The following is a 23,207-nucleotide window of genomic DNA, read 5'->3' as shown; positions in this document are numbered from 1 at the left end:
TGCTGGACGCATTTTGTGTATTAGGTTTGCTGTGTGCTGCTTACCAGCTTGTCTGAGTGCAGGAGACAGAATACATTCATATGCAACAAGTTACACAAAGCAGATTTGTGACTTACAGGTAGGCAGCAAGGGACAAAAGAATGCTAGGATCTATGATGAGCTGGTTCCTGAAGACTCAAGAAAGCTGTCTAGGGCACATCGAGTCTCAGCTGTGCATTCCCCACTTGCACCACAGCTGAGGGGCTTTTTTTTTTTTGTTTTTTGAGATGGAGCTTGGTTCTTGTTGCCCAGGCTGGAGTGCAATGGCATGGTCTTGGCTCACTGCAACCTCTGCCTCCTGGGTTCAAGCGATTCTCATGCCTCAGCCTCCCAAGTAGCTGGGATTACAGGCGCCTGCCACCACGCTAAGTTTTTTGTATTTTTAGTAGAGACGGGGTTTCACTATGTTGGCCAGGCTGGTCTCGAATTCCTGACCTCAGGTGATCCACCCACCTTGGCCTCCTAAAGTGCTGGGATTACAAGGCATGAGCCACCACGCCCAGCCAGGACTCTTTAAGACAGCCTGTTCAGGGTTATATACCTCAGAGCCAATGTGAAACATTGACTTAAAGCTTTGAAGGACATCCTGCTTCCAGAGGAAAGAGCAACAGGCCCAGCTAGTCCAGTCAGCCCCTCCTTATCTCACCATAATGTATTCCCAGCATAATCTACAGTAATTATTAAGACCTACAAGGAAGAAAGGGAAGAGAACTGGGTCAATCCAAGGCCACATGGAGAGCTGTCCTGCACTGGCCAATTGTTTTGGCTGTAGTTTCAATACCAACTTAATGTTTAGAGCTTTTGCATTGTGATTTCAGACTCTTTGATTAATATGGTGCTGCTGGGAATTCCACTGCTCCCTGTTAGTGCTGCCTATGGCAGTGGAAGCAGTTTCTCCAGGTTAGGCTACCAGGTGTCTGAGGTATGTTGTGAGGGGTGTGGTAGAATCCCCCAACCAATGTCCCCTGGCTACTCTGGGGTCATTGGGAAGAGAGTCTTAGGCCTGCAGGGACAAAGCAGCTTCTTAAGCCAGGCCACTTTCTCTACTAGATCCCTCTTCCTGGTTCTATTTTCCCACCTTTGTGCTTCCTGGTAGAAAAGGAAGCCTCAAGCTGTACTGGGAAGGAGAGAACCTCTCTTAGCATTTCTCCTAGCTGCTTCTCCTGGATGGTGGTGGGTGTCTCAAGCTAGCGGCTCCTGATTGATCCAAGGGAGGAAGGAGCTTACTTGAGGTATCTTCTGTTGCTAGATTGGGGGATTAGGAAAAATAAGTCTGAAGGCCTTCCTCTGTCCAGTGAGGATACACAAGATGCCTTGCTGTTGTGCTGTTTCACCATTCCTTGCATATCAAACTAACTCTTCTTCTGTTTACCTCCATCTCTTAGAGCTTTTTCATGTTAGTCACATGTGTCATTTTCAAAATATAGAGTTGTGCATAACAAAAAGAGGCGGGAAAAACATGGATCTGTGCCATATTGTCTGAATCCAAAGTTCCTTGCATACTTTATACTAAATAAGCTTTATCTGTGAGCTATATTACTAGTATTTTCTTTGCCTATAATTGTTTCAGGTGTCACATTTAAGAGTTTGCTTGATTATGATATTTAAATATTACAGAATGTATTTGCAGAATATATTTGCAGAATAACAATATTCTGCAAATAATGCCCTTGATATTCAAATTGAAAATCACTTTCCATAATAGATCAAGGAAATTAGAACCTAATGATTTAATGGTGTACACAATTGCAGCATTAGTTTTCTATTCAAAGCAACATAAAATAAATGACAAATTGAAAGAAAAATAGGACTTTATTTATCTATTCAAATATTAAAATAAATAATAATATGTCTATTGAAATGTCATAATCAGGATATCATTTATTCCAATTAATTGATTAAATAAGTAATCAGTTAAATGTCATAGGTTTTATTTTTATTTTTATAGAGAGAAGATGTCATTCTGTCACCAGGCTGGAGTACAGTAGCTGGATCATAACTCACTATAACCTCAAAAAAGCCTCCCAAGTATCTGAGATTACAGGTGTGAGCCACCACGATAGGCTAATTAAATTTTTTAATTTTCTATAGAGATGAGGCTCTCCCTGTTACCCAGGCTTGTCTTGAACTCCTGGGCTCAAGGGATCCTCCCGCCTCAGCCTCCCAAAATGACAGGTATAAGCCATCATGCCTGGCCCTAGAATTTTTAAATTAATGGTGGTTGATACACATATTTACATTGTATTTTAGCCAGATTTACTGAGGTATAATTTACTTATGCAAAATTTACTAATTTATTTATTTATTTATTTATTTATTTATTTATTTATTTTTTGAGACGGAGTCTCGCTCTGTTCCTCAGGCTGGAGTGCAGCAGCGCAATCTCGGCTCACTGCAAGCTCCGCCTCCTGGGTTCATGCCATTCTCCTGCCTCAGCCTCCTGAGTAGCTGGGACTACAGGCGCCTGCCACCACGCCCGGCCAATTTTTTTTGCATTTTGAGTAGAGACGGGGTTTCAACATGTTAACCAGGATGGTCTCAACCTCCTGACCTCGTGATCTGCCCGCCTCAGCCTCCCAAAGTGCTGGGATTACAGGTGTGAGCCACTGTGCCCGGCCGAATATTTCCATTATAGCATATACTCGAATGCGTCTTAAAGTATTTATAAAGGTAATCGTCATTGTATTTACTTATATGACTTTTTAATTAGATTATAAAATCCAGTTACCTTTTAGTATGCTCAAAATTGTGTCAAATAATTCTTGAGTTAATTATGCATTATAAATTATTGTCTCTTAATTAAATTTCATGTACACTTTCACTCTGTAAAGCTGGAATGCATGTGGAGTTGCTTCAATTTTTCTTTTTTGTTTGTTTGTTTGTTTTTTTGAGACAGAGTCTCGCTCTGTCGCTCAGGCTGGAGTGCAGTGGTGGGATCTCCACTCACTGCAAGCTCCGCCTCCTGGGTTCACGCCATTCTCCCGCCTCAGCCTCCCGAGCAGCTGGGACTACAAGCGCCCGCCATCGCGCCCAGCTAATTTTTTGTATTTTTAGTAGAGACGGGGTTTCACCGTGGTCTCGATCTCCTGACCTTGTGATCCACCCGCCTCGGCCTCCCAAAGTGCTGGGATTACAGGTGTGAGCCACCATGCCCGGCCTCAATTTTTCAGTTGTATTTTCACTTTTCTCTTTTTATGCCTACCTAGATTTGTTCCTATAATTGAATTTATCATTTAGGAGTGAACATTTGTTTAAGAAAACGTAACCTTTTTCATCAGCATACTCAATATTTCAATTTTCCATTATAGATTATAAGAATAAATCTTTAGGTAATATAGGCAAACAAAATTTAATATGTAGAATTAGTTTCTTACACGATTGGAGAGTTGGTGGAGCAGGTTTTGGGCTGATCTTCTAAATGATTGCTAGAACTCCTCCAGAATAACGACAGAGCTGGGACTGTTGTTCCTTTTGCCATGACTGAGAAGCTGGAGAATCAGGATCTCCTGTGCAACCACTGGCACTAAAATTATGCTAACTTTGCTATTTGTTTTTTTCCCAGTTTCAAAGTTTATCTTATTAACTTAAAATTTAAACAAAATTGTTAGTCTAAACATCATTAAATGTACTCATGGGAAACATATTTACATAGAGAATAATAAAATAATTTTTTGTAACTTGAGGCACATTGTCCATTTTACAAATGTACTTTTAGAAAAACTGCTTTGAGAAACAATAATTTTTCTGTCATCCTTCATAGAAGTTAGACACACATTTCTAATGCAAATTTCTTTTTTTTTTCTACTTTGATGTGGAAGCTGGGGAGCTCGAATGTTTACATTTTAATTTAACAACACAAAGAAAAATTTCATCTGTTCCTCTCTACATTGTTGGCCTTAGACTTACTGTAGCAGCCTCCATTCATATCTCTTACAGGGGTACCTTATAGTTTCATATCAGGTCATTCCTGTTCCTCTTTCCTTTTGTGATGCACCTCTTCTTGCTAAAGATTTTGGTCACTATCTTTTGTTTTGTGTTTACTTATTTTAGCTCGTATATAAGTTCTGTTCTACACAACATTTCTGATTTACATGGCAGGAAATGTGTGAAACAGTTTGCCACCTTCCTGACTGATCTGGGCCTAAACTGTGCCCCTATACTGTGAATAAACAGTTGCATTCTCTAACACATATTTTATTTGATCCAAACAATACATTAGTCCAACTACCAAACATACATCTTAGATCCTCTGTAGCTATAACATTTTCAACAGTCATATTTATGGAATCCATCTCCCTCTGTTATGTTTTTATTGTTATCCAAATAGAGGAGATAGATATAAATGAACTCACACTGGTCAGCCAGGGACCACACAGTGGCTTAAAATATCTTAATCCAGGTATCTGCAGACTAACCCTAACTCACGTTTTTTTTTTTCCTCTAAGCATTAAAATACTTCTGTCATAGCTGCTTGCTTCTTGATCATAGGATCTCAGCCATGGTTCATATTTGAATAACACAGAATGTTGGCCACAGAACTAAGGACTGGACATTTGGTACTTTGTGACTGTCGTTACAGGAAAGTAAATGGTTTTGTTACACTGCTTGTCAGGAAAAAGAATAGGAAGGCACCTTCTATCTCAGGCTCTTTTCCTTAAAGAAGGTAGGTTTAATGTAAAACCTGAATTGTGAGTAAGCCTGGGGATATCATTTTTAGTTGTTCCAAATTGAGCAAGTACTTAGTCAAACTACCAGAGTTTTGGAATATGCCTGAGTAAGCCAGTCTGAAATAGCCAATGGTCCAGCTTAAGACTATTCAATATCCATGCACCTGCCTTTTCTAAAGCTTAAACTTCAAAAGAGTAACAGTAACAAGTACATGATCCTGTCAAATAAAATTCAAATATATGTTGCACAAATTAAAATGCAGTGGTCCTATCCAAAATAGGTATCCATGATATTCACTCCTCTTCAGCTTCAGTCTCAACTATGTCTTAATATCCTGAAATAAGAGAATAAATTATGAAGTTATTCAAACCAGCCTACCCTAAAAATGATGGGAAAAATGGAAGATAAAATAAGACAAACAATTATATACATGACAATGCAGAAGAGAAGAAAACCCAAGAATGTATTACATACTTAATTTTATAACTGATCATGGAACTGTGGATGGTATTTGTACCATTCTTTTTATATTATTCATTCCACACTTCTCTATAGTATCCTAAATTATCCAAGTTTCCACAGCAAGAGCCCACTCTTCATGAACAGTGCCCTTAGTTGTCTTGTCAAATTGGAGTTGTTTTAATCTTCCATTAATGTTTACCACTTGACAGAAAATCCAAAAGGCATTTGAGGAGTCCAACTCCAGGCAGAAACCCTATGTGTAGTCTTTCAGGCCTAACCATAGGCCATGACAATGGCTTTACCTGGCAGGCCTCACTAGAGAAAGATACTCTCCCTATACCAGAATTGGCAAACAGCCGGTGCATTACAATGTCTAATGGGAGCTGCAGTCTAGGACTCATTCCCCGCTAGCCAACCATCCTCCTGTGCATTCTGCCATTCAAGTCTCAGGCACCCCCATCTGAGCTATCCTTATCAGGGACCCTCAATAGCAAACCTCTGCAGAGAACTCCTTATGATAGGGAGAGAAGGATAAGGGAGAGGAGAAAGGGGAAACCCTGAAATCATTATTCTCTATTCTGAATCAGAACTCAGTATTTTCCCATTCTTAGCCCTTCCTCCTCTTTCTGTCCCAAGGACCCAGGTCCATAAGATGAAAGGAGCTTTTTGTTCATGGTTCCTTGGTCAAAAGATCCTTGCTGAGAAAATTCCCACATCTGCATTTGTGCTGATCTACATGACCTTGGCCTGGAGCTGTTTCATGGGACAAAATGGAACATTGGAGGAGCTAGCGATCTCTCCTCTTTAGTTTCTTACTTAAACTATCTCAGTTAGTAAAGATTTGACTGTTACTGTCATTTTGGCTTATTGTTTTAATTAGCTATTTCAACTCCATGGCAGCTTAGCTCTTGACAGCATTCTGGAAAGTACATAGGATTCTAGACACTTTTACTGCTTTTGTTATATGAATTACATGTCTTCATAACAAGGAATTAAGGCTGGGAGTGGTCACTTGTAATCACAACACTTTGGGAGGCCAAGGCGGGTGGATCAACTGAGGTCAGGAGTTTGAGACCAGCCTGGCCAACGTGGTGAGTGAATCCCATCTCTACTAAAAATGCAAAAATTAGCCAGGCATGGTAAAGTGCGCCTGTAGTCCCAGCTACTCGGGAGGCTGAGGCGGGAGAATCACTTGAACCCGGGAGGCGAAGGTTGCAGTGAGCCGAGACGATAGTGCCATTTCACTCCAGCCTGGACGACAGAGCAAGACTCTGTCTCAATAACAATAATAAGAATAATAAGGATTTAATATCCAAACCATTCTTGTAACATATTTAATATTGCCATTCAGTGGTAAATAAAAATAATATACAATCATGCCCTGACTAATAACAACATTTCGGTCAATGATGAACTACCTACAGAACAGTGGTCCCGTAAGATTATAATGAGCCAAACAATTCATATATATATATGGAGAGATGCTTGGCATCAAGAGCTAAAGTAGTCATGAGTTAATGGAGAAGAACAACTAAGGAATTGGCTGCCGAAGTAAAGTTTATGCTAAATTTAAATGAAATGAAATAACAAAGTAGTTTGAAATGAAGACTCCATTGATTATTTTTAAAATTTTATTTATTAACAAAGTAGTTTATACTAACTGCCCACTGTCTATCCCAATAGTTACAGCAATAACATATAGTTAACATTTGTAATTAAATATTTCATTTCATACAAATAGTATTTTAAAATTCAAGTGTTGATTTTTAAGCCTTTGAATGTTTGGCTGTTTAAAATTTAAGTGCATATAAAAATTGTAGAAAAGGGTCATTATTAATAAAATATTCAAAATATGGTAAATTTTGCATGATGATTTAATATATGCAAATTGACAAGTGATGTGAATAGTACATTTGAATAGAGAAAATATGTACATAAATGAATGGTATTTCAGAATCTAAGCAAATTGATGACTACATTATGTACTTGTCCCCAATGTAAATGAAATATTAATTAGAAAACTTTTTTTTTCACTAAAGGGCTGAACATAAAGTGTGATGGCAAATTGGTGTGTTCTTGTATTTCTTGTCTTTGGGGATTCTTTTCAGTATATTTTCACTTAATGTTTTAGCAACATTTTTCGTCATCCTTTTACACTTATAGCTGGACTATGCTTAGTGATAGAAAATAGTTATATAATGGGATTATACTTGACCATATGAATTTGATGGTATGAGTTAATCTGTGTTTCATCTTACTTGTGTCTACTTGTAAGTCATTGATGCTAATGTTATTAGTAATTTTTAGAGGGTAGAAATGTTTTCTATATGACATTTTTGAGAAAAGGAAGTCAATAAATCCCATTTGATATGCAACAGAAATAAAGTTCTCTTATTTCAATTTTAAAATGCTTTATAACTTACATTGCTTTGTTTTATGCATTATTTGTTTTGATCAGATGCAAAATGAGTCAGTAATGTCATCTAGCCACAAGTTTGATACATTTTTTTAAAGAAAAATTTCCAAAATACTTTGAGCAATAGGCTAATACTTCATAAATTAAAATATTTAAATATTCAATCTTTCCGAGTGGATATTTGTTGCATATCTGATAACTTGGCCTAATTCTGTAATTGGGATGAGAACTACCCAATTTTATTGGTAACCTCTTCTGCTCTGCAACTTTGGAAATACTATGGAGGACTCCAAATTCATTTGAGACAAAAATATTAAAAATGTAACCCCTGATTAGGATTTCAGTTCCAAAGCTCTCCTTGGAGGGATATAGAGTTGGAGAAAATCACATTTATTTTTCGTCTCCTTAATATTGATATATAAAAGTCAGGTTAAAATTAGTATCAAAATGGGAAGCCTGCATTGTAAACCAGCTGGAATAATACACTCTGCAATATGAAGGAAAAAGGAAAAATTTAGTTGATTTATTTACCTAACTATAATTTTTTAAAGAATTTTATGTTTCTAATAAATTTAACTATAAATTTGTAATTTTCTATCTTTCATTTAGTACCATCTATATAAACTTTTCCAGGCTACTTCTCTGAATCACCTGGCAAAATCTTATAATTTACCACCTAATTGAATAAAACACACGCACACAGAATAATCTATTTTGAATAATAAACATCATTTATAATTATATTGTTGAGACTGAGAGTAATCATCAGGTGTGGAAAAACTATTGAGGAAATTTTAACAATTTAAAATGTAATAATCTTTTTGTATTATGTGTGTTTTATACTCAGAAGTGCATATGTTTTATAAAATTATGTGAATTTATAAATGTGGTCAATATTAATATTAAATTGTATCTTTTAATAGTATCTTCAATTATCTTTTTTTTGCTGCTGGATTCCATTTAGAAAAAAAAAATGTTCTATATAACAGTGTTGCTTTCTTTTTCTTTTCTTTTTGCTTTTCTTTCTTTTTTCTATTGATAAAGTATTTACTTGATCTTGGGTAAGAGGTATATAATCAAGTGACCACATTTTTCTTTGTTACATATTATTCAAAATTTATAATCAATCTTTCCAAATTGTAATCGGTCTGAAACCCATTTGCTTTACTCAAATTATTTAGTGACTGTAAAAGTTTCAGAAACATATGAAAGTTACAAATTAGCTTTAAATGTGTCATGTTTAAAGCAGTTGTTTTCAAAGCTAAGTCATTATCCATTATTATGTAACTAGTATTCTAAATATCACATCTTTGCATTGTTTGACTTTTAAGGCATATGAAAAGTTTTGGATCAGAGAAATCATTTGCTTCACATCCCTAAGAGACAGACTCTATGGGTACTGAGTCATGCTAATAGTGGCAAAACCTGACAAACAATAAGCATCATTTTCAAATATTTTAAACATTTCACATAAAAATTTACTTTTAGCATACATTGCAGCCATCAAGGAAGCCTAAAGTAAGGAAAACCTCAGTGAAATATGATGAAGTTAATAAAAAGAAATAGCCATCATTTTATTTGTTTAAATTTCCACTACCTCTCATATAATTATATACAATATATAACATAGGATAATTAAGTCAAACTGTGTACCTACAGATATGGAGCGCCTTTTATTTTAGGAAAAAGTAAAACGTAAATTAACTGGTAAAGATGAGCTTTTCAATCTATAAGGCATAGACACTTTTCCTTAGTGGATTTGAAAAGGTTGTTATAAATCTGAAAATAAGATAGTTTTTCTACAATAAATGGTAAAAAACACTTTCACATCTTAACCTTATCATAGTATCACAATGCTGGAATGTTTTTACTAGGAAATAAGTAAGCTAATTCAATTATAAATTGCAGTAGAGGAAAGGATGAAGGTTAAAAAACACTACTCAAATCCTTAGTCATGAGGTTGAATTCATTGAATCAGAGTGTGAATATATATCTATATTTGAGACAGAATGTGTATGTATGTGTGTGAGTGTGAGTGTGTGTGTACAGTCATTAGATATTTGCCTCATGGACAGCGGAGGAAAACATTTGCTGAGCTGCTTTCCTACCTTAAAGATTTAGAACTGCACTGTTTTCAAGATATACTTTTTATATCTCAAATAATTTAATATATTATGTTTAGTTGTTGATATAACAAGATATCTGAATACCCCATAACTGAAATTATACCTGGAAATAAATACTTGAAATACTTGCTTCAGTGACATTTGTGGAAGTATACGTATTTAAGTTCAAATTATAGGTATATTGAACAAAATGATATTGGATTTTTCACTGGCTGCATACTTCTGAAACTTGTAAATAATTTGAAATTAGTTTCCAAGAACAGAAGACAAATATTAGATAGGAAATACCAAATTCTTAAGATTCATACATATAAAAGTGAAATAAAAATCAAACTTAATCTTATGAATTTTCAACTGTGGCTTAATTTTAGAACTTGTTATAATAATAGAAATGCTATTAATTTAATTATATTTATTAAAATCTAAAAATAGGTGATTATAGCTAGGACATTGACAAGTGTAACTATACATGAGTAAATATAACTGAGGATAGCAACACATGAAATATATCATAAAATTGAATTATTCTATAAATAGTATTACGTCTGTATTACTTGGAACTTGATTCCACTTAGAATGTGCCTGCTTTTATTTATTTATTTATTTTTGTAAACAAAATGAGCAAGAGGTTATTACACTTCATTCACTGCGAAAAGGTAACACTACATCAAAGATAACTCACATACTTGCAGAAATATGGAAGGTATTTCTTTCTTTTTTTGTTAAGAAATAGGGTCTCACTATGTTGTCCAGGTTGTAGTGCAGTGACTATTCAAAGGGGTCATCCCACTACTGATAAGCAGAGGAGTTTTATTCTGCTCAATTTTTGAGTTGACCACTCCTTAGGCAACCTGGTGGTCCTCTGCTCCCTGGAAGCTAACATATTGATGCCAAACTTAGTGCAGACACTTCATCAGCATAGTGCATACAACCCAGAACTCCTGGGCTCAAGTGTTTCTCCCGCCTCAGCATCCTGAGTAGCTGGGACTACAGGTGTGTGTCACCTGGCTGAAAGGTATTTTTAAATACAAATGTTGTCCAGGAGTGACAGAAGCTGGAGAATTGGACTACTTGATGGAGGCTTTGTACAAGCTTTGAACAATAATAACAACAAAATTGAAATGCCAAAAATATTGTTTAATTAGCGGTTAACCACCAATAAAAGGAAGCCAGCCATTTCTTTTTTTTTTTTTTTTTTAATTATACTTTAAGTTTTAGGGTACATGTGCACAATGTGCAGGTTAGTTACATATGTATACGTGTGCCATGCTGGTGCGCTGCACCCACTAACTCGTCATCTAGCATTAGGTATATCTCCCAATGCTATCCCTCCCCCCTCCCCCCTCCCCACCACAGTCCCCAGAGTGTGATATTCCCCTTCCTGTGTCCATGTGATCTCATTGTTCAATTCCCACCTCTGAGTGAGAATATGTGGTGTTTGGTTTTTTGTTCTTGTGATAGTTTACTGAGAATGATGGTTTCCCATTTCATCCATGTCCCTACAAAGGATATGAACTCATCATTTTTTATGGCTGCATAGTATTCCATGGTGTATATGTGCCACATTTTCTTAATCCAGTCTATCATTGTTGGACATTTGGGTTGGTTCCAAGTCTTTGCTATTGTGAATAATGCCGCAATAAACATACGTGTGCATGTGCCTTTATAGCAGCATGATTTAGAGTCACTTGGGTATATACCCAGTAATGGGATGGCTGGGTCAAATGGTATTTCTAGTTCTAGATCCCTGAGGAATCGCCACACTGACTTCCACAATGGTTGAACTAGTTTACAGTCCCACCAACAGTGTAAAAGTGTTCCTATTTCTCCACATCCTCTCCAGCACCTGTTGTTTCCTGACTTTTGAATGATTGCCATTCTAACTGGTGTGAGATGATATCTCATAGTGGTTTTGATTTGCATTTCTCTGATGGCCAGTGATGATGAGCATTTTTTCATGTGTTTTTTGGCTGCATAAATGTCTTCTTTTGAGAAGTGTCTGTTCATGTCCTTCGCCCACTTTTTGATGGGGTTGTTTGTTTTTTTCTTGTAAATTTGTTTGAGTTCACTGTAGATTCTGGATATTAGCCCTTTGTCAGATGAGTAGGTTGTGAAAATTTTCTCCCATGTTGTAGGTTGCCTATTGACTCTGATGGTAGTTTCTTTTGCTGTGCAGAAGCTCTTTAGTTTAATTAGATCCCATTTGCCAATTTTGGCTTTTGTTGCCATTGCTTTTGGTGTTTTAGACATGAAGTCCTTGCCAACGCCTATGTCCTGAATGGTAAGGCCTAGGTTTTCTTCTAGGGTTTTTATGGTTTTAGGTCTAACGTTTAAATCTTTAATCCATCTTGAATTGATTTTTGTATAAGGTGTAAGGAAGGGATCCAGTTTCAGCTTTCTACATATGGCTAGCCAGTTTTCCCAGCACCATTTATTAAATAGGGAATCCTTTCCCCATTGCTTGTTTTTCTCAGGTTTGTCAAAGATCAGATAGTTGTAGGTAAGTGGCGTTATTTCTGAGGGCTCTGTTCTGTTCCATTGATCTATATTTCTGTTTTGGTACCAGTACCATGCTGTTTTGGTTACTGTAGCCTTGTAGTATAGTTTGAAGTCAGGTAGTGTGATGCCTCCAGCTTTGTTCTTTTGGCTTAGGATTGACTTGGCGATGTGGGCTCTCTTTTGGTTCCATATGAACTTTAAAGTAGTTTTTTCCAATTCTGTGAAGAAAGTCATTGTTATCTTGATGGGGATGGCATTGAATCTGTAAATTACCTTGGGCAGTATGGCCATTTTCACGATATTGATTCTTCCTACCCATGAGCATGGAATGTTCTTCCATTTGTTTGTATCCTCTTTTATTTCCTTGAGCAGTGGTTTGTAGTTCTCCTTGAAGAGGTCCTTCACATCCCTTGTATGTTGGATTCCTAGGTATTTTATTCTCTTTGAAGCAATTGTGAATGGGAGTTCACTCATGATTTGGCTCTCTGTTTGTCTGTTGTTGGTGTATAGGAATGCTTGTGATTTTTGTACATTGATTTTGTATCCTGAGACTTTGCTGAAGTTGCTTATCAGCTTAAGGAGATTTTGGGCTGAGACGATGGGGTTTTCTAGATAAGCAATCATGTCGTCTGCAAACAGGGACAATTTGACTTCCTCTTTTCCTAATTGAATACCCTTTATTTCCTTCTCCTGCCTGATTGCCCTGGCCAGAACTTCCAACACTATGTTGAATAGGAGCGGTGAGAGAGGGCATCCCTGTCTTGTGCCAGTTTTCAAAGGGAATGCTTCCAGTTTTTGCCCATTCAGTATGATATTGGCTGTGGGTTTGTCATAGATAGCTCTTATTATTTTGAAATACGTCCCATCAACACCTAATTTATTGAGAGTTTTTAGCATGAAGGGTTGTTGAATTTTGTCAAAGGCTTTTTCTGCATCTATTGAGATAATCATGTGGTTTTTGTCTTTGGCTCTGTTTATATGCTGGATTACATTTATTGATTTGCGTATATTGAACCAGCCTTGCATCCCAGGGATGAAGCCCACTTGATCATGGTGGATAAGCTTTTTGATGTGCTGCTGGATTCGGTTTGCCAGTATTTTATTGAGGATTTTTGCATCAATGTTCATCAAGGATATTGGTCTGAAATTCTCTTTTTTGGTTGTGTCTCTGCCCGGCTTTGGTATCAGAATGATGCTGGCCTCATAAAATGAGTTAGGGAGGATTCCCTCTTTTTCTATTGATTGGAATAGTTTCAGAAGGAATGGTACCAATTCCTCCTTGTACCTCTGGTAGAATTCGGCTGTGAATCCATCTGGTCCTGGACTCTTTTTGGTTGGTAAACTATTGATTATTGCCACAATTTCAGCTCCTGTTATTGGTCTATTCAGAGATTCAACTTCTTCCTGGTTTAGTCTTGGGAGAGTGTATGTGTCGAGGAATGTATCCATTTCTTCAAGATTTTCTAGTTTATTTGCGTAGAGGTGTTTGTAGTATTCTCTGATGGTAGTTTGTATTTCTGTGGGATCGGTGGTGATATCCCCTTTATCATTTTTTATTGCGTCTATTTGATTCTTCTCTCTTTTTTTCTTTATTAGTCTTGCTAGCGGTCTATCAATTTTGTTGATCCTTTCAAAAAACCAGCTCCTGGATTCATTGATTTTTTGAAGGGTTTTTTGTGTCTCTATTTCCTTCAGTTCTGCTCTGATTTTAGTTATTTCTTGCCTTCTGCTAGCTTTTGAATGTGTTTGCTCTTGCTTTTCTAGTTCTTTTAATTGTGATGTTAGGGTGTCAATTTTGGATCTTTCCTGCTTTCTCTTGTGGGCATTTAGTGCTATAAATTTCCCTCTACACACTGCTTTGAATGCATCCCAGAGATTCTGGTATGTTGTGTCTTTGTTCTCATTGGTTTCAAAGAACATCTTTATTTCTGCCTTCATTTCGTTATGTACCCAGTAGTCATTCAGGAGCAGGTTGTTCAGTTTCCATGTAGTTGAGCGGCTTTGAGTGAGATTCTTAATCCTGAGTTCTAGTTTGATTGCACTGTGGTCTGAGAGATTGTTATAATTTCTGTTCTTTTACACTTGCTGAGGAGAGCTTTACTTCCAAGTATGTGGTCAATTTTGGAATAGGTGTGGTGTGGTGCTGAAAAAAATGTATATTCTGTTGATTTGGGGTGGAGAGTTCTGTAGATGTCTATTAGGTCCGCTTGGTGCAGAGCTGAGTTCAATTCCTGGGTATCCTTGTTGACTTTCTGTCTCATTGATGTGTCTAATGTTGACAGTGGGGTGTTAAAGTCTCCCATTATTAATGTGTGGGAGTCTAAGTCTCTTTGTAGGTCACTCAGGACTTGCTTTATGAATCTCGGTGCTCCTGTATTGGGTGCATATATATTTAGGATAGTTAGCTCCTCTTGTTGAATTGATCCCTTTACCATTATGTAATGGCCTTCTTTGTCTCTTTTGATCTTTGTTGGTTTAAAGTCTGTTTTATCAGAGACTAGGATTGCAACCCCTACCTTTTTTTGTTTTCCATTTGCTTGGTCGATCTTCCTCCATCCTTTTATTTTGAGCCTATGTGTGTCTCTGCACGTGAGATGGGTTTCCTGAATACAGCACACTGATGGGTCTTGACTCTTTATCCAACTTGCCAGTCTGTGTCTTTTAATTGGAGAATTTAGTCCATTTACATTTAAAGTTAATATTGTTATGTGTGAATTTGATCCTGTCATTATGATGTTAGCTGGTGATTTTGCTTGTTAGTTTATGCAGTTTCTTCCTAGTCTTGATGGTCTTTACATTTTGGCATGATTTTGCAGCGGCTGGTACTGGTTGTTCCTTTCCATGTTTAGTGCTTCCTTCAGGAGCTCTTTTAGGGCAGGCCTGGTGGTGACAAAATCGGTCAGCATTTGCTTGTCTGTAAAGTATTTTATTTCTCCTTCACTTAAGAAGCTTAGTTTGGCTGGATATGAAATTCTGAGTTGAAAATTCTTTTCTTTAAGAATGTTGAATATTGGCCCCCACTCTCTTCTGGCTTGTAGGGTTTCTGCCGAGAGATCCGCTGCTAGTCTGATGGGCTTCCCTTTGAGGGTAACCCGACCTTTCTGTCTGGCTGCCCTTAACATTTTTTCCTTCATTTCAACTTTGGTGAATCTGACAATTATGTGTCTTGGAGTTGCTCTTCTCGAGGAGTATCTTTGTGGCGTTCTCTGTATTTCCTGAATCTGAACGTTGGCCTGCCTTGCTAGATTGGGGAAGTTCTCCTGGATAATATCCTGCAGAGTGTTTTCCAACTTGGTTTCATTCTCCGCATCACTTTCAGGTACACCAATCAGACGTAGATTTGGTCTTTTCACATAGTCCCATATTTCTTGGAGGCTTTGCTCATTTCTTTTCATTCTTTTTTCTCTAGACTTCCCTTCTCGCTTCATTTCATTCATTTCATCTTCCATTGCTGATACCCTTTCTTCCAGTTGATCGCATTGGCTCCTGAGGCTTCTGCATTCTTCACGTAGTTCTTGAGCCTTGGTTTTCAGCTCCATCAGCTCCTTTAAGCACTTCTCTGTATTGGTTATTCTAGTTCTACATTCTTCTAAATTTTTTTCAAAGTTTTCAACTTCTTTGCCTTTGGTTTGAATGTCCTCCCATAGCTCGGAGTAATTTGATCGTCTGAAGCCTTCTTCTCTCAGCTCGTCAAAATCATTCTCCATCCAGCTTTGTTCCATTGCTGGTGAGGAACTGCCTTCCTTTGGAGGAGGAGAGGCGCTCTGCATTTTAGAGTTTCCTGTTTTTCTGTTCTGTTTTTTCCCCATCTTTGTGGTTTTATCTACTTTTGGTCTTTGATGATGGTGATGTACAGATGGGTTTTTGGTGTGGATGTCCTTTCTGTTTGTTAGTTTTCCTTCTAACAGACAGGACCCTCAGCTGCAGGTGTGTTGGCATACCCTGCCGTGTGAGGTGTCAGTGTGCCCCTGCTGGGGGGTGACTCCCAGTTAGGCTGCTCGGGGGTCAGGGGTCAGGGACCCACTTGAGGAGGCAGTCTGCCCGTTCTCAGATCTCCAGCTGCGTGCTGGGAGAACCACTGCTCTCTTCAAAGCTGTCAGACAGGGACATTTAAGTCTGCAGAGGTTACTGCTGTCTTTTTGTTTGTCTGTGCCCTGCCCCCAGAGGTGGAGCCTACAGAGGCAGGCAGGCCTCCTTGAGCTGTGGTGGGCTCCACCCAGTTCGAGCTTCCTGGCTGCTTTGTTTACCTAAGCAAGCCTGGGCAATGGCGGGCGCCCCTCCCCCAGCCTCGCTGCCGCCTTGCAGTTTGATCTCAGACTGCTGTGCTAGCAATCAGCGAGATTCCGTGGGTGTAGGACCCTCCGAGCCAGGTGTGGGATATAGTCTCGTGGTGCGCCATTTTTTAAGCCGGTCTGAAAAGCGCAATATTCGGGTGGGAGTGACCCGGTTTTCCAGGTGAGTCCGTCACCTCTTTCTTTGACTCGGAAAGGGAACTCCCTGACCCCTTGCGCTTCCCAGGTGAGGTAATGCCTCGCCCTGCTTCGGCTCGCGCCCGGTGTGCGCACCCACTTGCCTGCGCCCACTATCTGGCACTCCCTAGTGAGATGAACCCGGTACCTCAGATGGAAATGCAGAAATCACCGTCTTCTGCGTCGCTCACGCTGGGAGCTGTAGACAGGAGCTGTTCCTATTCGGCCATCTTGGCTCCTCCGCTAGTCTCCGAAGCCAGCCATTTCACACAGAGAATTTTGGTAATTGATTGCGTGATTCAAGGAAATAATATTATTAGGTGTGTATTAGTCCATTATTGCATTGCTATAAAGAAATACCTGAGATTGGGTAATTTATAAAGAAAAGAGGTTTAACTGACTCACAGTTCTGCATGCTGTACAGAAAGAATGTTGCATCTGCTGGGCATCTGGGGAGGCCTCATGAAATGTATAACCATGGTGGGAAAATGAAGAGGGAGCCGGTGCTTCATATAGCTGGGAGCAGGAAGAAAAGTGAGAGGTGGGGAGGTGCTACACCCTTTTATCAACCAGATTTCATAATAACTCACTCACTCACTATCATAAGAATAGCACCAAGGAAATGGTATTAAACCATTAAAAAGAAACCACTCCACATTCCAATAACCTCCCATCAGGCCCCACCTCCGACACTGGGTATTACAATTTGACATGAGATTTGGTTGGGAACATAGATCCAAACCATATTATTTTGCCCTAGTCCCTCCCAAATTTTATGTCTTTCTCAGTTTGCAAAATATAATCATGCCTTCCCATCAGTCCCCCAAAGTCTTAACTCACTTCAGCATTAACTCAAACATCCGAAGTCTGAAGTCTTATCTGAGATGAGGCAAGCCCCTTCTGCCTAAGACCCTGTAAAATTAAAAAAAAAAAACTCCCGAGATATAATGTATAATGGGGGTACAGGGATTGGATAAATACTCCCATTTCAAAAGGGAGAAATTGGCCAAAAGTAAGGGGCTACGGGCCCCATGCAAGTCTGAAACCCAGTAGGAAAGTTATTAAGTCTTAAAGCTTAACAATCTCCTTTGATGCCATCCAGGGCATACCACTGCAAGGGGTGAGCTCCCAAAGCCTTGTGCTGCTCCACTCCTGTGACTTTGCAGGGTTCAGCTCCTACAGGTGCTCTCAAGGGCTGGTGTTGAGTGCTTGCACCGTTTCCAGGCACACGGTACAAGTGCTGGTGGATCTGCCATTCTGGGGTCTGGAAGATAGTGTCCCTCTTCTCATAGCTCCCCTAGATAGTGGTCCAGTAGGGACACAGTGTGGTGGCTCCAACCCCACCTTTCCCCTCTTCAGTGCCCTTGTAGAGATTCTCCATCAGGGCTCTGACCCTGCAGCAGATTTCTGACTGTACATCTAGGTTTGTTCATACATTCTCTGAAATCTAGCCTCAACTCTTGTACTCTGTGCACCCTCAGGCTTAATGCCACATGGAAGCCATCAAGACTTATGGCTTGAACCCTCTGGAGCAGCATCCTGAGCTGTACCTGGGCCACTTGGAGCCATGGCTAGAGCTGCAACAGATGAGATGCATGTAGTGGTGTCCCATTCTTCCTTCATTGTCCTCTGAGCCTGTGATGGGAGGAGCTGCCACAAAGGTCTCTGAAATGGCCTGGAGGGTATCCCTCATTTTCTTGGCTATCAGCATGTGCCTTCCTTTTAGTTAAGCAAGTTTCTGCAGCTTCCTTGAATTTCTCTCCTGAAAATGGGCTTTTTGTTCTACCACATGGCCAGACTGCAAATTTTTCAAGTTTCTACACTCTGCTTCCCTTCTAAATATAAGTTTCAGTTTGAGGTCATTTCTTTGCTCACACACATCAAAATAGTTTGTTAGAAGTAGTGAGATTACCTCCTGAATGCTTTGCTGCTTAGAAATTTTTTCCACCAGATACCCACCAGAACTTGAGATACTCTCAAGTTCAAAATTCCACAGATCCCTAGAGCAGGCGCACAGTGCAGCCAACCTTTTTACTAATGCCTAACTAAAGTCACCTTTGCTCCAGTTCCCATTAAGTTCCTTATCTCCATCTGAGACCTCCTCAGCCTGGACTTCATTGTGTGTCTCTATCAGTAGCTTGGTCACAACAATGTAACAAGACTCTAGTAAGTTCAAAACTTGCCCTCATCTTCCTGTCTTCCTCTGATCTCTCCAAACCCTTCCAATCTCTGCCCACTATCCAGTTTCAAAGCCACTTTCACATTTTCCAGTATGTTTACAACAATATCATTTTCCTCTACCAATTTTCTATATTAGTCCTTTCTTACATTGCTCTAAAGAAATACCTGAGACTGGGTAATTTATAAAGAAAAGCAGTTTAATTGGCTCATGGCTCTGCACGTTATACAGAAAGCATGATGCATCTGCTGGGCTTCTGCAGGGGCCTCAGTAAGCTAACAATCATGGCAGAAGGTGAAGGGGGAGCCAGCACTTCACATGGCTGGAAGCAGGAAGAAGAGTGAGAGGTGGGGAGGTGTTATACACTTTTACCAACCAGACTCACAATAACTCACTCACTGTCACAAGAACAACACCAAGGAGATGGTGCTAAACCATTTAAGAGAAACCGCCCAATGATCCAATTGCCTCCCAACAGGCCCCACCTCCAACAGTGGGACTTACAGTTTGACATGTGATTTGGGTGGGGACACAGATCCAAATGATATCAATGTGTTAAAAGGAAAAGGAGATAGCAGTGGGAAATGGATATTTAACTTCAGTTTATGAGTTTTTATTTTAGAGTTCTAAAATTATGTCTTATACTGCCTCTACAAGTGCTAGAATAGTTTCTGTATTAAGTGGTAGATATTAATATCCAAATATCATACTTACCTTCTTTGACCTTGCAGTTTAGAGGGCATTTTAAGGAAGTAAACAAACACATTGATTTTTTTTTTAAAGGAGACATTTTTCAGTAAAGGATGTAAGTATGTTAACATGATAGATATAGAAAAATTACAGATGGACAGACAGTCCTACATAGAAACCTAAGGAAGCATTTAACTCAGACACAGAGATTGAGAAGAGTAAAGTGGGTGAAATCTGGGAAAGAGTGCTTCCAGTAGAAGAAACAGAATATTGAAGGAACAGAGATTGATGTCAAGAGTTCAGGGAAACAAACCAGAATAAGAATGTTTAGACAAAAGGCTGATGGTAGAAGGATATTGAGACTGAAAGTTATAGAGAGCACAGGCTTACTCGAAAATTAGCAGACAAAAGAACATCTGTAAGTTCAATCATGAAGGAGTGCCAGAATTAAAGAGAAAATAAGGAAATAATAAAGGGAATCTTTTGATGTGAGGAACCAATTGGGCTACCAACTGAGCCTGCCAGCCTGCCATTCCAGTGACAGTAGGAAATAAATGTTCTGTAAGTTATTTGGAAATTAGAAGACAAAGTAATTGTTTGTTCTATAGGTAGAGAAACATTTTTGTAAATGATAATACAGCTGTTCTACCGATTTCTCTTAATTTTCCAAATTTTTGAAGGGGTACACTATAATTTCATGATTTGTTCATTCTGATTTCCAACTCATATTTGTTCATCACTTTCTCTTTACTTTTTAAAAAGTTGAAAGACATTCATATCACAAAATTTTCACAGGATAATTTTTCTAGTTGCAACTGTAGATTTATGTGGATATATACAAATCTCTCTAGTGACACATCTAAAGATTAATATTATGTTCTATTCCATAGGGAGCAAATATACCACATGAAACATTGCAACTATGAATCCAACTAGACTGTACGGGAAACATATATTGAAAAATAAATTAAAATTATAAGTTCTATGAGAAAACACAAACATTTGAGTAAAAAAATGAGAAAGGTTTAGTGGTGCCTTCTGCCCATGTTAGAACAAAGGATTCATAATGAACAACTTTCTTTTCATGTATTTCCTACAATTGAGTAAAATAATAGGACTAGGTAAGTTTACTGGTTTGCATTTTTTCATCTGGGTCTGGTTTTTCATTTCAATTGTTAGCCATTGTATTAACTACTTTCACCATTCAAAGGAATGAATGATCTGCCATAGTATTTTCTGCAGTTCCATCTCTTGTTTTCAGTATCTTTCCAATTCTGCATCTATCTAATTTTGATCTCTGTTCTATTTATTTTCCTGATTCATAACATTTTGCTTTGTGCTGAGCTCCTAATTGTCTCTCTGTCATTCTCAAAATTTTAGCCCTATGGTCTAAAAGATGCCCAAAAGAATGTAGCACATTCTAGTATATCAGTGGGACAACATAAACAACTTGCTTAATTGTTAAAATGAAACAGTGTTTTTCATTTTTTCAATCAATTTAACGCTGACTAGATCCTATAACTACATTCTACTTTTTATAACTAAAGAACTCCAGAAAAATAAATGTAATAGCTTTGCTGGAAAAGATTAACCTTACAATGCCTTCCTAATGACCTTACTTTTTTTTTTGAAAAGTGTTTTCTGGTATACAAAAATAATATTCTGAAATATCTCTGATATTTGATTGCCGGATTTAACCTACATACCTCTGAACCTTGGTTTTTCAGACATGCAAACTGCTTAACAAGTTCCAATGCATTAATCAATGCACCATTGCATAACTTACAGTAAGAAAAGTTGGTAGATATTTCAGCAATGCCATAAAATATGCTTCCATTTAACACTTTGAGACAACCAATACACTATTTATATTATTGAGACAAAACAAACCTAAGATCACAGAAAAATATTTATTTTAATAGAATGGTATTTAAGTAGATAGTTTTTTTGTTGTGTTTTTGTTTGTTTGTTTGTTTGTTTTTGAGATTGAGTCTCCCTCTGTCACCCAGGTTGGAGTTCAGTGGCCCAGTCTTGGCTCACTGTAACCTCCCCTTCCCAAGTTCAAGCAGTTCTCCCTGCCTCAGCCTCCTGAGTAGCTGAAATTACAGGCATGCACCACCAGGCCTGTTTAATTTTTGTGTTTTTAGTAAAGATGGGATGTCATTATGTTGGCCAGGCTCGTCTTGAACTCCTGACCTCAGATGATCTGCCCACCTTGGCCTCCCAAAGTGTAAGTATATAGTCTAAATGATTATGGGTTTCAATAGGTTTTGTTAATTTGTTTTAGTTGACATACAAGAGCACTACAAAACCACTTTATTTTATTTTAATTTTTATCAATAAACTTCATTATATTAAAGGCCATATTGCCCACTGAATATGATTTTGATAAGCACAACTTCTATAATTTACAACTTACTGTATATGGTCTAATATAAATTACATTTAGCTATCTTGAATAAAAGATATGAATCCCCAAAAACTTAATATATAAAATAATTTCTACAATCAATTAAGCCACATGGGGCCTGGTGTGCAAGGGCTGCAAACAGCAGCATCCTAGGTAGTGTACAGCAGCCTGTTCCTTGTGTGCAACAGCCTTTGCCATTGGACATTTATGTCTTGGATCTAGTGCTTTCCCTAGTCTAGGTTTAAGACCGGATGTAGTATGCCTTTGGAAAGCCTCAGGACCCAGAGGTCAGAGTTCACATTGGCCATGTTCATCCATACCAAGCTGCAAACCCTGGAGCATGTGATTGAGGCCTTATTTAGGGCCAAATTCAAGTTCAGTGAATGCCCAAAAAGCCACATCTCAAAGAAGTGCGATTTTACTAAGTTTAATGCATATACATTTTAAGACTTGGTGGCTGAGAAACAACTCATCCTGGATGGCTGTGGGGCCAAATATAGCCCTGGAATCATGGGCCCCTGGACAAGCAGCTAGCCCTGCATTAGAAAAGAGCTGCCCCCTCTTTACGCATGCCCACCAGTGAATTCTATTTCCTGTACATCTAATAAATCTATCTATCTATCTATCTATCTATCTATCTATCTATCTATATAAATAATTCAATAATATGCAGTAGATTAAAAAATAAACACAACTTGATGTCTAACTACCGTGGATATATTTTGTCAGTTATTAACATTCCCCTTTCAGGTTAATATCAAGTCAACAAAAATTTGGAGTTCTCTTGACCCTTTCCCCAATGTGTAAATTAGTAATATAATGTCAATATTCAGACAGGCAAATAAACTAAGCTCCCTTTGATGAAAACGACATGCAGTAAAGCTTCCCTGCTGAGAATCATCTTAGTTTGTGAAATCATAATCTGGAATGGCTATATCTGCAAAATACATTAGAAGAAAGAAAATATGAAAAACATAATCTACAATACTTTTATGTATATCTAATCATTTTATATTTCTTTTTTATTATACTACTTGAAATACATACATAAAGGATAAAGAGTTTCAACAAATCTCAAAAAGGAAACCTAATTATGTATAATATTCTGACTGATTTTGTTTGCTCACCAAATTGAAATTGAAAAGAAAAAATATAGCACTCTATAAAAAAATAAAATGATTTCAAAATATAATTATTGTCTCCCTTTGAAAATATAAATGTTTAAATAATGGTGAAATAGAGAACATAA

At 38.0% G+C, this 23,207-nt stretch overlaps 1 pseudogene; it reads left to right on the top strand.

The window, feature by feature from the left end:
- Positions 1–22,050: 22,050 nt before the first annotated feature.
- On the top strand, positions 22,051–22,165 carry LOC134809275 (small nucleolar RNA SNORA70; annotated as a pseudogene).
- The last annotated feature ends 1,042 nt before the right edge of the window (positions 22,166–23,207 follow it).

This window comes from Pan troglodytes, chromosome 22 (genome assembly GCF_028858775.2).
Source record: "Pan troglodytes isolate AG18354 chromosome 22, NHGRI_mPanTro3-v2.0_pri, whole genome shotgun sequence".
NCBI lineage: Eukaryota > Metazoa > Chordata > Mammalia > Primates > Hominidae > Pan > Pan troglodytes.
This window is presented reverse-complemented; position numbering and strand designations above follow the sequence as displayed.